This window comes from Polypterus senegalus, chromosome 12 (assembly GCF_016835505.1).
Source record: "Polypterus senegalus isolate Bchr_013 chromosome 12, ASM1683550v1, whole genome shotgun sequence".
NCBI lineage: Eukaryota > Metazoa > Chordata > Cladistia > Polypteriformes > Polypteridae > Polypterus > Polypterus senegalus.
This window is the reverse complement of record NC_053165.1, coordinates 18,760,474-18,775,303: the sequence shown is the minus strand read 5'-3', so window position 1 is coordinate 18,775,303 and position 14,830 is coordinate 18,760,474. Positions and strand designations below refer to the sequence as shown.

General features: G+C 39.4%; 1 protein-coding gene across 3 annotated transcripts in view; it reads right to left on the bottom strand.

Moving 5' to 3' along the window:
• pcbp4 (poly(rC) binding protein 4) overlaps nucleotides 1-14,487 on the bottom strand; it is a 181,772-nt gene extending 167,285 nt beyond the window's left edge. For 2 of the 3 annotated variants that reach the window (XM_039770813.1, XM_039770814.1), the window contains exon 1: nucleotides 14,310-14,469. The gene's annotated coding sequence lies outside the window, so the exon portion shown is untranslated. Of the gene's footprint in view, nucleotides 1-14,309 lie in introns of all 3 variants that reach the window. The other variant, XM_039770815.1, reaches the window with a different exon arrangement.
• Nucleotides 14,488-14,830: the final 343 nt, after the last annotated feature.

The window sequence follows — 14,830 nt, the reverse complement described above, 5'->3', positions numbered from 1 at the left end:
CATTCTGTCAAGTATCATAGCTCGCTTGTAGCAGAGGCTGTGAGCTGAGGGGAGGGGGAAGCGGGAAATCAGGAGCAGGGAGCCACGTGGTGCCCTCCTCACTCATGCGCCAGCCTCCGTTCAAGTCGCTGTACCTGTCACCACGTGTTGAAGCGTACAACCCAAACACTAGGTAGTGATGTCTGTTTTTTCATTGCTTTTTAAAGTTTGTTGTTTTTCACTGCTTCGTGGGCTATATATATACTAGGGGGTTCCTCCCTGCTCGCTTCACTCACCAAGACCAGCCAGCGCTGTTGTAAAGAGGGGGGCTGAACGCACCCCAAGGAGATGCGGTCGCTCTTTCGAAACCCCCTCTTAAACAGTGATACAATGGGAAACAAATACAGTTTTTTTACCTCCTCTTTGCTTAATCAGCTGTTGGCTTGCTGCTGCCGTGCCGTGCGTGTGATCTGCATCTCGCGCGGCACTTCAAACATTTAAAAACCTGTACAGCAGCTGTCCTACTCTTTGTCTTTTATTACTGGCCCTGGGCATGGTTAAATCTCTAGACACAAAGTCCCGTCCCGCGGGACGTGAGTTCTTGATAATAAGAATCTTAAAATATGACATCACATTAAATTTTGATAAAGTCTGAAAGGAATGATACCAAACATAAATATGTAGATTTTAAAATAAGCCCAATTTAAAGCAACATAAAAATGTGACATAAAATTGTTGCACAAAATCGTTGCACTTTTAGGCTTAGGATTTTATATATATATATATATATATATATATATATATATATATATATATATATATATATATATATATATATATATATATATACTGTATATATATATATATATATATATATATATATATATACTAGCCACTTCACGTCTCTGACGCTTGCATTGTGAAGGGAGGGGGCTGAACGCACACTAGGGAGATGCGGACGGATCAGCTGCTGGCTTGCTGCTAGCTGCTACCGAGCTGTGTGATCTGCATGTTGCGCTGCACGTCGATCATTTAAAGGGCTGTACAGCAGCTATTCTTTTGTCTCACTTCCTCGTCTCGCGGGACGTTAAAGTGTCTCTAAGAAATTGTTTGTAAGTAGGGCATGACGTGCAAGAAGTCTCGTGGGACTTCAAAGTGTCTCTCCGAGATGATGACGTCTCGACCCAAGATTTTTTTATTATAATAGATAGATATACATATATAGGGACCTTTGGGGGCACCACCAAACCCTGAGACACAATTACACCAAGACAGTCCTGGGTTCAAATAATTTTTTTTTTCACACTACCTCTTCAAAGTCCACACCACAATTACCAATGAACACAATGATAAAGGAAAGAACGTGGATGGACATGCATCCCGACATAAGTTGGCTCGTGGTACTTTTCCCATTTGGGATGCCATTATATGGGAATAAGAGTGGGTGACTACCTCCCAAGGTTTTGAGTTCCCCCAGTACACCAGGTGGCAGTGTCCCTCTGGTATGGTTCCTGTATGGACACCTGCAGGGCTGCATGGGAGTTGTAGTTTTGCTGAGCAGGCCCTGTTTGGGTTCTTGGGTGCCACAAGAAGCAGGCTCCCCTGTTACAGAAAGTTTCCTCCAAACCCAGAAATGCTTCCAGGTGGCGATCCTATTGCACCGAAAGTACTCCAGGGTTTCTGTTGTAAAGCAGCCATGCTCGGGCTCATCCACCAGTCAGTGTTGGGAGTAGGTGGACAATGATTGCTCTGAGGAGAGTGGAGGTTGAGAAGGAAAGGAAAGGAAAGGAACTGTAACTGATTTATCTGGTAATAAAAACCTGTAGAAAGTATTTTTTGCTTTGAATAAAGACATCGTTCCTTGAACCCTTGACTATGGTTTTGTTGTTTCTGGGTGTTTGGGGTGCAGGTGAGCCCCCTATAGGTCACAGTACACTTACTGGACTAAACAGTCACATATTAGCCTAACATGCACACCTTTTTCAGGAAAACCTCACAGTACACAAAGGTACAGACAGAATTTTCAATTTGAATAATGACAGTACACAGGTCAGCATCTGAACCCGGGGTTCTGCAGTCAGCGAGGCACTAACATTGCACCTTCAGGCTGTCTTTGTTAAGTCGTTCACTTTTAAAATGATGTATGCAGCTTCCACCCGGACTTTTCACATAAGCAAGAATGGAGAGGTGCCATGAGGGCAAGGACACAATTCGTGTTCATATAATGAGGCAGTAAAGCCCCGGCAGGAGGTCAGTCACACTTATCCATTTTAATGTTATTATTACACGGTATACCAGGTGGGACCTACAGTACAAGCACAAGAAATTGGAATTTGTCGCACCATTTCTTTTATGAGTGTGTGTCACCAGGTGATGGACATGTTATTAATATTTTAAGCTTTGCATTTAATGTTCAAAACAGGGCAAAAATCACAAGCTATATTTCACATCACGAAAAACACAATCACGGTTTTAGCCCAATGCCATATGCTTTGCATTGCCTTTTAGGACTGGCTTCATGCAGGTGCTTACTAACAATGCCAGTATGGCAATTGATATCCCTCTCTCTTTGCCGGTCCTTAAATTAAGAGAAGAAATCAGAAACACAAATTTAAGTAAGCCATTTGCTGTGTAAAAGAGGGGCATAAGCTAAACTTTTAGCTGTTGCTTGTTTTAATATCTCCTTTGTCTTGAATCGTGTGGTAAAGGAGTCACAGGTGCATGTGTCTCAGCACCATTCGATATACTTGGCTTTGATTAACTAGTCTTAAATGTGGCTGTGCAGAAATTAGATGGGGATAAATGGTGGCTGCCCACCAATGGGTATTCCAGCGCAGTGTCTCTTTAGTATATACGGTACTGTGATTACTGTCCACTGCTTCCCAGAGTCAAATGGAGTGTCAGAGCTTTCTAATCCAACATGCATATTCTATCTGGATCCTTCCCACTTGCAGGAGAATGGCTACTGTGGGACAGCAAAAACAGTTATACCAGGATTAATGGGGAGAAGCTAAAAAAGGACCAGGTTAGACCATTATGTCACTCAACATGTTTTTTACTCAAAGGTCAAAAAAACTGTTGGAAAAACATGGTGGAATAAGGCACAATAAAGTGGAAATAAATCTCATAGTTTATGTCCTAAATGGAAAATGAACTGTGGGTTCTTCCTCTCTTCTGTTAACACCAAACTACACAAAATGAAACATGACAGGACAGAAGATTACAAATAAAGCATGTCACAGGCTGCAATGAGTTTTGTTATTAGTGACTATAGTACAAAATATGAATAAAATGCTAAGGTTGGAGCCATAAAAAAAAGAAAGTGACACTATTACGTCTTGGTAAGACAAGTGTACTCCTGTAAAGTCCCCAGTGATTAGGGTGACTAAACTTCACATATTTCTAGGATCCCTTACATCAGCTCCTATTTAGCAAGATGTCTATATTAGCCAAAGTAGTGTGCATTAGCCTTTGTCTGCTAGAAAGGGTGAGGAATGCTACCATTGTGGTGATACCTGTAGTATCAAAACCTCTGGGACTTTACATTATGGGTAGTTATGAATGAATAACTGAATCAAGTTTACGTACTGTAAAATTATCAGGTGGGGCTGTGTAGTCTTTTGGCATTAGACACCAATCATATTAAATATATATACATTATAACAAATATATTAGGGCAGCAGTAGCTCAGTCGGTAGAGCGGGTTGTCCAGCAATCGGAGGGTCGCAGGTTCGATCCTGGCTTCCGGCATGAGAATGCAGCTGTTGTGTCCTTGGGCAAGACACTTAACCTACCTTGCCTGCTGGTGGAGGTCGGAAGGATTGGTGGCACCAGTGTTTGGCAGCCTCACTTCTGTCAGTGTGCCCCAGGGCAGCTGTGGCTACATAGTAGCTGATCATCACCAGCGTATGAATGTATGGGTGAATGACTGTTGTGTTGTAAAGCGCCTAGGGGGGTTCTTGAACTCTAGTTAGGCGCTATATCAAATACAGGCCATTTACCATTTTAAATACACTAGCAAGGACAAATCAGGTATCCTGTGATTTTGATGATTGCAGGCTTGAACATATGTAGTCCTATGGCAGAGCACTCTCTTACCTACACCGCATGCTATAGCCATACATGCACCCTGCTAAAGATTGTTTTAAGTAAATCATACAGGCGCCAGACAAAAAGGCCCAGCACCCCTGGTTTAGAAGAAACTGTTGAAAATTCCACTTTAGTGCATCATAGCATGACTGGAAGTGACAGAGTCAGTAACGTTAGTTATCCGTTTGGGTACAAAACTGCAGCATTTGCGATTGCCAGTTTGCATTCTCTGGTGCATCAGGAACAAAGGCAAGGTGCTTATATGAGGTTTAGGTTGTGACTCTCCAGCTGTGTCCATCTAGCTTGGTTTGGAGAAAAGGTCAGAAGGCAGCATGGCTTGGTGATATCCAACACAACTGCACTCAGATATTAAGCCACTAAAGTCACAGCATTTGCAACAAGTAGTACTGCCACTTTTTATCAGATTATTTAACTATCATTTACAAAATCTGCTCAATAAGCAATCCAATTCAATTCAGTTTTTTAAGACCTGCAACTGTAATCTGCAGCTGGCATGTCATCTCATATTTCCAGTACTGGCTAAAATACCTTATATGTGTACTTTGAGCTACATTATTTGTATGAAAATGTGCTAAATAAATAAATGTTGTTGTTGTTGCTGTGTATGGATGCAAGCCAAATCTAGGTATACAGTATAAACGTATATAAAATATATGGTCATATGGTATATATATACAGTGTATGTGTGCTAAGTTTTATTTCAGCCAAGGTTCCTTCCCCTGCTGGAGTTCAAATTCACGTTTAATGTCTTTTTTTCTTCATTTTTGAGTTTTCACGTTAATATTGCCTCCTGTTTAGTTTGTACTTGTTTATCTATTTTGCATTTTGTGTTTTGTGGGCGGTTCCCTAAAAGGTTGGGGTCAACTGCCCATGACCGCAAGGGACTGTCCTCAGCCCTGTAAAGGCAGAGCAATCCACTGTCCCTCAAGGTTCTTTGGAATTTGCTTGGCCGTTGGTAAGTGTAAGCAGAGATTATTTCTGCGCTTTGTACTTCTGTAACTTTCTTGGATCTTTGATCATTTCCTCTGTTTTGACCAGACTTTGGACTTTGCTTGCCTTGGATTGTCTTTGTTGGCAACTCTGTTTTGCTTTTTGTTTTTGTCCACAGAGCTTCATGTTATTACAGAGCATTTTTGTTAAGAATAAATCCTGTGCTTTCCCTTATTACTAGCCAGGGTTTATTGGTAATATCCTTCACCAGTGGGCATTTTTTAACATTTTTTATATATTCTAAGAACATGCAACCAGGGAGTGTTTTGCAGGCTCAAATCAGGTCGGAACAAGGGAGATTTAGAGTGGTGTGACACCGATGTTAGCAACATTTCCCTCTTTGCTTTTAGACCAGATGAAGAAAATTGGGAGGACCAGTAATGTCACTTCCTCTTCATTGTCACAGGTTCAGCCCCTTCTACTCCACCCATCATTTAAGAACGAAATAGACTGACAGTTGATATTCAGCTGAATCTGAAGAAGATGGAGCTACATTTTCGGAAACGCTTATTTTGGGATGAGGAGGCTGTAATTCAGGAAATACTAATTCCTTGTATTCATTTATTGAGCTCACCAGTTAAACAGGGTTCCACCATGGACCCCAACACTTTATCTATGTTACACTGTTCTGTTTTACTATGAGGTAATATATATATTAGTACATTATAGCATGACATATACCTATATACACCTCCCGACTCTGGCTCCTCGAGTTGTGGCAGCTGATTCCTTTTATTGAGCACACGGAAGCGCTCCAGTTGTTCTATGATCTCCTTCTAGCTGCACTTCCAGGTGTGGCCGCAAACCTCCAGAGAAAGGCATAGCCGTTTTCCACGCACCCCCTGGTGATGGCCACGGGCCCCAGTGGGGTTGAGCTTCTGTGCTCCAAACCCTTGGCACTGTTTGCGCATCTACAAGGCTCTGGTAGGGTGATACACCTGCCTCAATCACCTACCTAAAAACTTGTGGCCACTAACACCTCCTTCTATTCCATTTGCATAGAAGAGGATGAGTCTGGAGGCAACTTCTGACATCACTTGCAGGTTTCATCGGGAGGTCCTGCCTCTTCCACCCCAGGAACTATATAAAGAGTGGCGACACCAGAAGTCGGCATTCACTGATGAAAACGGCTTTATGAGGGACACATCTCCGATGGGAGAAATTGCTAATGCAGGAACTTTAAACTTGAAAGAGGCCGTTAGTAAAGCCTAGAAATTGGCAAAAGATGCCCAGTAATTTTATTGGAATTTGCTTTTCCTTTTTTTCTCTTTATTTCCACCTTCATTAAATGAAGTGCCTAGATGAACCCCAACCCTTTATGATCTCCCTATCTTTTTATTTTTCTATATATATATATGTAGTATACATATATTTAAATAATTAAAAACAGCATAAATCAGTGATGTACTATCTATTGATCACATTTGTTACACGTTATGCTAATTATGGTCTAGGAGGTGCCAAGGAAGAAAGAAAGTGAAGCTCTCAACATGGATGTGCCAAACACAATAATGGCTTTGTATAAGATGGTGTGTCCCAACATTTATGCCTTCACAACATCCTAGTGTAACCATTAACTCAATTACTTTGAAAATATTTGATTCTTTTCAACCACTTCAAAATAAACAAGTCACTAAAAATGAAATACGTTGACCTGTGTATTTATGAATGCAACTGTTGCATGTTTTATGTTTTTGTATTTAACTGATATCATGTAAGCAATCTGAGCCTGTACTGAGTGAAGAGCACTATGTAATGGAACTAAATGAGTAAATAGATACATAGACAACTAACAGTCCAAATGGATAAATATTAAGGAACATGCAGAAGCATTAATATGTATTTATGGCCAGGTCCTTGTGTTTTTGATACTGTTTGAAGTTGTCTATCTTATTATGTGCTTTCGGCTTTGCCTTTTTTTCTCCACCCATCCCCAGCCCCCTGCCATCTGCTTCATGAGCCATCCATCCATCGCCATATCTGCACCACTTAGTAGAAGGGGATACAAAAGGTCTAAACTCTTCTTAGTTAGGGAGAGGAACGTAACAGATGGAAGAAAACAGCCAACCTTCCTTAATTAGGTCTTAGACCTTTGCACGAGGCAAACAGATTTAGCAAGTTAAATTCTTTTGGTCAAATCTGCTTTTGAGTTCACGCCAATTTCCGTCACTCAGCACACATTCATTACTCAAGTGAGTGCACAAATAGCTCAATAATGACTTTACGCTGGCACACAGCTACAGTAAGTGCATTTACACGGCTCTGTTTCTACATACTACTTTGACATCTGACCTCTTAGGAAAGATTCATTATCAAGAAAAAGTGATGTGAAATCTACCATAATATATCATTTTTTATTTTTTTTTTACTTTTTTGTAGGATGGACACCTGTTCAGATGTTATATTGTTTTCTGAATGAACCCCAGCACACTATGCAATGGTCTTAAAGAACCTTCACCTTAACTAACTGAACATCTTCCAAATGAAGGCCATCCCTGATTCAGACTTCAGATCAACACACAGCTTGTCACGAGCTAAGAGTGATAAATGGCTGTTTTCATTTAAGCTTTAACAATAAGACAGCAAACAAGTACCTGCCAGATATTCAGGCAGAGTGGCTGCTAAGCATAGCAATCCAAGCCGAGACACTTAACAAATGACTTCAGGGTCTATTTTAATCACTGACTCTATATCCTTATCAGCTCAAGCCACGGTCACAACACAAGCCATTTTTCTTCTGTGATTTGTCTGCTTTCACCTTTTATTGTTCAGGAAGTGTACTATTTGACATGATCTCTCATAAACTCATTATGTACTATAATAACGGATATTGAGCTAAATGGGTGCCATTGTACAACACTTACAAATGAACACGAAGAGAGGGGACTGAAAGGAATTTGTTATTTTAGCATTCTGTTTTTAAATCTTTATAAAAATGTCAGTTTACTGCTGCTACCATTAAATAATCCTGAAGTTTAGGATATATAGATAAAATGTTGAAAAATGACTATTCACACAAAACTATTATTTTTATAAAAACACAACACAAACACACACAACAGGAAACATCCTGGGACATCAGAGAAGACAAACACCCACACGGACAATCACACAGGGACAACTGGGATGGGAATTGCCTAGTAACCCAAACTTTGGGATGTGGGAGGATAAACAGAGAACTCAGAGGAAAACCCACACAGACACAGAGAGCACGTGTATAGTATACACAGACAGCAAATGGGCACGTGGGCACTGGACCCGTGGAATGGCAGTGACACCCACTACATCACCCATGTAATTCACTAAATATGGGTGATTTGTTAATTTAAGGAAAGTATAACAAAGAAGGGTCACTGTTAACTAAATTGTATTTCAGCCGTGAACTGAAATTCAGCAGGACGTTTCTTCTAATGTAAATGAAAATTTAACTTTAAGCATTTCAGGTCAAAAGCTTTAGTATAACCTGATTATTTAGACAACTTATTTATGTGTGAATTTATGAGCATATACTGTACAGAATAACCTACTCATTTACACAGCTGCACTTTACCTCTCAGACTGTTCTCTATATACTATAATGCACAATGAATACAACTAATACGCCTGCATAATACTTTAAAATACTGTGAATGCACGTATGATTTCTATACTGCCAGGTTAATGTGCAACATACTACTGGGCATACCTACTAGGGGCTTTATGCCACAATGTGTGGCACATTGTGTTGAGCAGTTTTAAAAAGTAGCAAGGCAAATCCATATACCTGACCGAGGAATAAATGTGATTGTGATATGTACCCACAAATGGTGATAGATAGATAAGATAGATAGATAGATAGATAGATAGATAGATAGATAGATAGATAGATAGATAGATAGATAGATAGATAGATAGATAGATAGATAGATAGATAGATAGATAGATTTTAGTATAGTAGGCAGGATAAGGTAGCTAGATAGATAGATAGATAGATAGATAGATAGATAGATAGATAGATAGATAGATAGATAGATAGATAGATAGATTCAGCTTTTTGAACATATATTTGGATTCCATATGGAGATATGACCTGATATAGTCCACGGCACAAACTTGGGCACATGAGTGGAAGGATGCTTAACAAGAATACATTAGAAATGTTATCTATCTATCTATCTATCTATCTATCTATCTATCTATCTATCTATCTATCTATCTATCTATCTATCTATCTATCTATCTATCTATCTATCTATCTATTATATATTTCATTTGTATCTCCCTGTTTATCTGTCTATACTGTATGTTGTATGTAGATATGCATAGACAGAAAAAGGTCGAAAAAGAGAAAAATAAAGTTTAAGAGAATCTGGATATATGTTTATGAATGAAAAAAGCCAATTTAAACCTGCAACTAAAAAAGCATATTAATCATGAGTAACACATATTGACTGATGGCGCATGAAATGAAAGACATTATTTGCTGAACTGATTATATCAATTACTAGATATATGCAAGAGTTAGCATTACTTTAACATTCAATATCATTATGCTAAATAAGCACCATAATAAACATTTACATAAAAATATAAAAAGGTATCACATCTGCTTGTGCATGTACATTGTACTTTTCATGTAAATGTTTAACATAAATAATGCATAGTTATGTATAAACAGGGTTCCAGAGGATTAAACACTTAGTGTGAAATCTGTGTACATGTATGTGTGTGTGTGCATATATAACTATATCTATGTTTCTTTGGAATATATACTTTTTATTTACTATATATATATATATATATATATATATATATATATATATATATATATATATATATATATATATATATATATATATATATATATATATATATATATATATATATATATATATATATATATATATATATGTTGCACAGTTTAACTGCCAAACAATGTAAAGAGTACGCGACACGTGTTTTGCCCTAATTCTGGGCTCATCAGGCGTACACACTCGCTGAACCCCCTCTCGGGGATCGAACCTCAGCGTCAGAATTAGGGTGAAACACGTGTCACATACTCTTTGCATTATTTGGCAGTTAACTATGTAACATTCTATGATCTGCTTCTCGCAACTGAAGAGGGCACCGTGGCAGATGTTTGCCAACTTGCAGACCAACCACAAGCGTTACCTGGTAGGTAACCACCCATACAATCAGATTGTGATTCAGACTACGAATATATATATATAATATCCAGTATATGTACAGAGAGAGAGAGAAAGGGAGCAAGAGTATAATTACTTTTCAGAATAAACCTAATCACAAATGTTTGCCTTAAGCTGCAATATTTCCAGCTTTTTGAGATTAATTACTGAATGAGATGAGTTCAATTACTTTTCAATACACATTTATTATAAAGAGCTGGAGTCATTGCAGTGAGGATTTCTTTCCCTCACTCCATCCATTGCCTGATCTCCCTTCATTTTGTTAATATTTTGCCCTGCTTGGAGTCATTTTGGGGAATGGTAATCTCAAGTACCACTCCATATTTTGCAGTGTTTTAATCATTAAGTACTTAAAGTATTTTTTTTCACAAAGCAAACTCAAATTGATAGTATAGATAGCAATGGCACATTGTGAATTAATATATGAACTCCCCACACACATACTGTACTGTATATAGTAAGAGAGATGTGGGGCACAGCAGACCTTTGATCAATAAGTTAACAGCACAGCCCTTCTCAGACCACTTGAACATCACACATATTGTTTTTCTGAAGGACACAGGGACTCAGTAACTGATCGAGGTTTGAAGCAGAAAGCAGTCACTTGTACTATGATGGCAATTGGTGGTTAACTTTAGCTGACACATGGATGCATATTCTGAAGATGTCTGTCCATATGAGAGCTTTGTATGTTCAAACACACACACACACACATATCATACACTCTTCCATTTCTGGGTTGTGAATGGGGCCAGACCCTGATAGATGCTGAGCCACTGCAGAGGACACAGATTATCTACAGTCATTCAGGGTCAGACAGGCTAGAGTCACCATTTATCTCAACCTGATTACAGGGAGAAGACACACAGGGATAAACCGACAGCATAATCAACGCACAGATAGTGGCCAAGCTGATAAGTCAACCAGATCTTAATTACAAATAAGATGAGTAAGATGATCACAAATTACTAAAACGATTCTTTTTTTCATATAAAAACAAGACACAAATCCCAAATGTCTGTCCAGCTTTTAAAACAAAAGAGTTTACTGTGATTTGCATCTCAGGGGTAGTATTGTAAGGCAGTTCTTAGGAACTGTCTGGTAACATCAAATCATTTAGCAGAATATGCAAAAGTCAACTACTTTGTGCAACCTACTAAACAGAAACAGAATTTTAAATGCTGGGAATGGCCAACAAGTCTGCTTGACGATAGCTGGGAAACTGGCATGAAACTCTTTGTGAAATGTGTTCCAGCGCATTTTTTAGAATCACTTTTGTTGTAGCAAATCATTGCAAACATAACAGAGCAGTGGGAGATCAGTGGCATTTACTGATTTTTTTTTTTTTTTTTATGGGGTCCGCACTATTAGAATAGTCCCCTTGTTTACGGCATTCTTTGCTTCTCTAGTTATTTATTTCTTTTCCTCCTCCACAGGAAAACATTACTGATTGACAAGTAGAATGTTCTCCAACTGTATGCCCTATTCTTATCTGTCCTATTCAACTGTTGATATGCCAGGAGCTGATTAAGATAATGTTTTGATGTCATTTGGCCACATGTAGATTTAAAAACATTTCACGTTTAAAGAGGCACAAGAACAACTTTGAAAAACTCCTGGCAATAGAAGGTAAACACGGCTAGGCTGCACTCCACTGCAAACGTCTGTTGTATTGGTATTTTGCAAGGAATAGAAAATGAAATGTAAAACTTCATTTCAGTGAATCCGTTCTTCTATACATTTTCTGAACCAGTTAATCCCATCCTGCGCAAGTCTGCAAATGAAGCCGGACAGGCGCCAGTCTTTCGTTAGGCAAACGTAACACTAAGCCAGTTTAGAACTGCTAATCGACTTGACGCACAAATCTACGCGGGCACGTGCAAACCTCTCGGATTGCCATTGGTGCGTTGTGGAGGAGAAGAGAAAGGGGGAGGGGGATGGCGCGGTCGGGCAGTTGCGTTAAGCACTGCGCCTCCGTGCCACCCTACCTGTAGTAACGTGTTTTTGTTTTTCAGTTTACCAAAACGTACTTTTTACATTTAAAAAAAAACGATGCCAAACTTTCGCGATTGAATCTCAGTCATTTAAACGTCCACCTTCTTGTTGGTTAAATTCAACATCAATACTTAAAAAACCGACTGAGTGAATTATGAAAAGCCCACCAAGTTATATACTGGAGACAGTTGGTAACGGAGCACGCATCTCGCTGAATTCCATTTCCATATCATTCTAACATTTTGCTCTAGGTTAACACTTTTGTGATTTGCATTTACCACACGGCAAGACATAAAAATGCCCTCCAATACCAGATTATGAAGGAAACCAAAGAAAGCAGATCTAGCAGAAGGGATAAAAACCGACCTAACAAAACAGTACATCGCAACAAATAAACATTCCTGATTTAATAATAATAATAATAATAATAATAATAATAATAATAATAATAATAATTGCGGTGGGCTGGTGCCCTGCCCGGGGTTTGTTTCCTGTCTTGCGCCCTTTGTTGGCTGGGATTGGACCCTGTAGTTATGATATAGCGGGTTGGATAATAGATGGATGGATAATAATAATAAATAACCGAAATGCCGTCCAGTCTTGACTCCACGGGTGTACTGAAAAACTAACAATGATAAGACCGAATTGCGAGCACCAGATAGGAGATTCGAACGGATCAGCTGTGTTTATTTCGACGTTTTTAAACTTTCGGTCCATAACGTCTGTCCTCTCCGTGGTGGTGGTGGGCTGACTTTTCTTAACGATAAATGCATATTTGTTTCGAAAAGAAAGAAAGAAAGAAAGAAAGAAAGAAAGAAAGAAAGAAAGAAAGAAAGAAAGAAAGAAAGATGCAGATTCAGGTATGACTAACTTGGTCCGATCATACACCGATAAAACTGGCCCGAGTAATTTACCGTTATTTCTTTATGTACGCATTTCTAACTTTTCATCTTAATGAAAAAGTGGAAACAATAAAGTCGACTCAAGCGCAGTGCTAAATCCATCACCGTAACTCGTATTATCCATCCCCGAGGAGCGAGCGCATGGCTGGATTTTCTTGGAAGTAACACTGAATAAATAATAATGATAAGCAGGTGAGGATGGTGCTAGTTCAGCATACTATAATGATAGTCTGTTGGTGTATTTGTCAGATGAAAATGATAACTTAAGAGTTTCGGTCTTGTAATTAGTTGGAGGCCAGGGAATAAGCTAAACTCTGTGATGAATGTGACGTCACGGGGGACGTTTATGTTCCAAAAAAAGGAAAAATACGTTATAATTTCCTAGCAATGGAGCGTTTCGGACGGTGCTCACTCAATCATTCTGTATTTCTTTTACAGTGGTATCTGGTAAACATTTCTTTACGACATGGGCAGCTAAGCTCCCAAGGCATGGACCTGCCAATCTACTTCGCTTTCCTCATGCCTTCACATATTATAGGTAGTGTTTAGGGATCGTTTAACCCCATCCGCTCTATTACACCTGCAATTCCCCCAGAGAACCTCCGTAACATTGCAATCCCACTACCAAAACCAACAACAACAACCCCCACCCGTCAAGCCGCCCGCCCCAAACGCACACACCACAATCCGCCGCCCTATCTGCTAACGGACCTGCCAGCCCGATGTCTGGCTGACTACACCGAGCGTATTATTCTATTCTGGTATATTAAATGTCGGCAAACATTAACCAGTTTTGAAAATATCCCGAACAGTTCTGCAGCTGTCCTCCTGAAATCAAAACGATTCCACTTGCGATGTGAAATCAGCACTTGGACCTTCAAAGAAAATATCAGAAAAAAATATATAACTGTAAATAAATACATATATACCGAGGGAGAAACGCACCTCCTTTAGGTTTGCTAATAAGTTTTCATCTTGTAGATTTCGGCTGTTCTAAATTTAGCATCGCTTCCAGACCAAGCGTTGGAGGTGCGCTAAAATGAAGTTAGTACTCTCGCCGAATTAAACAGAACAAACATACGAACGCCAAGTTCACTTTTAACTTTGAGCTGCTATGAATACGAGGCTGGCAAGCCGGTCTCCTTACCTGTTCGAGTACGCAGAGCGAAGACAGCTCCAGTTCAGTAGATATATCTATAAGTCCCGGGCTGATGCGCTCCACATTGTCAGTTAAACGCTTTACAGTAACAAATAATCCTGATGTCACACCGTAACAATATACAGAGAGAGGGAGGGGGTGGTGGTTGGCAGGCAGGCGGGCAGAAGAGCTGGGGCTCCCCCACTGGGATCCAATTACAACAGACAAATGAGAGGCTAAATGAAAACAATGCACTCTGGGTAAAGACCATCTGCCAAGGTCCCGAGCGAAGAGAGGCAGAGCAAAAGAAGCGAAGAAGCCAGCCGCCTCCTCCTGCCGGCAGGACAAAGCCACCACGTGTGCGCACCGATAGATAGATAGATAGATAGATAGATAGATAGATAGATAGATAGATAGATAGATAGATAGATAGATAGATAGATAGGAAAAAACATTACACATGTTACATTAAACATTACATTACAGGATAATTCATACAAATTGCATCAATTGCCTCTGACAGTTGTACG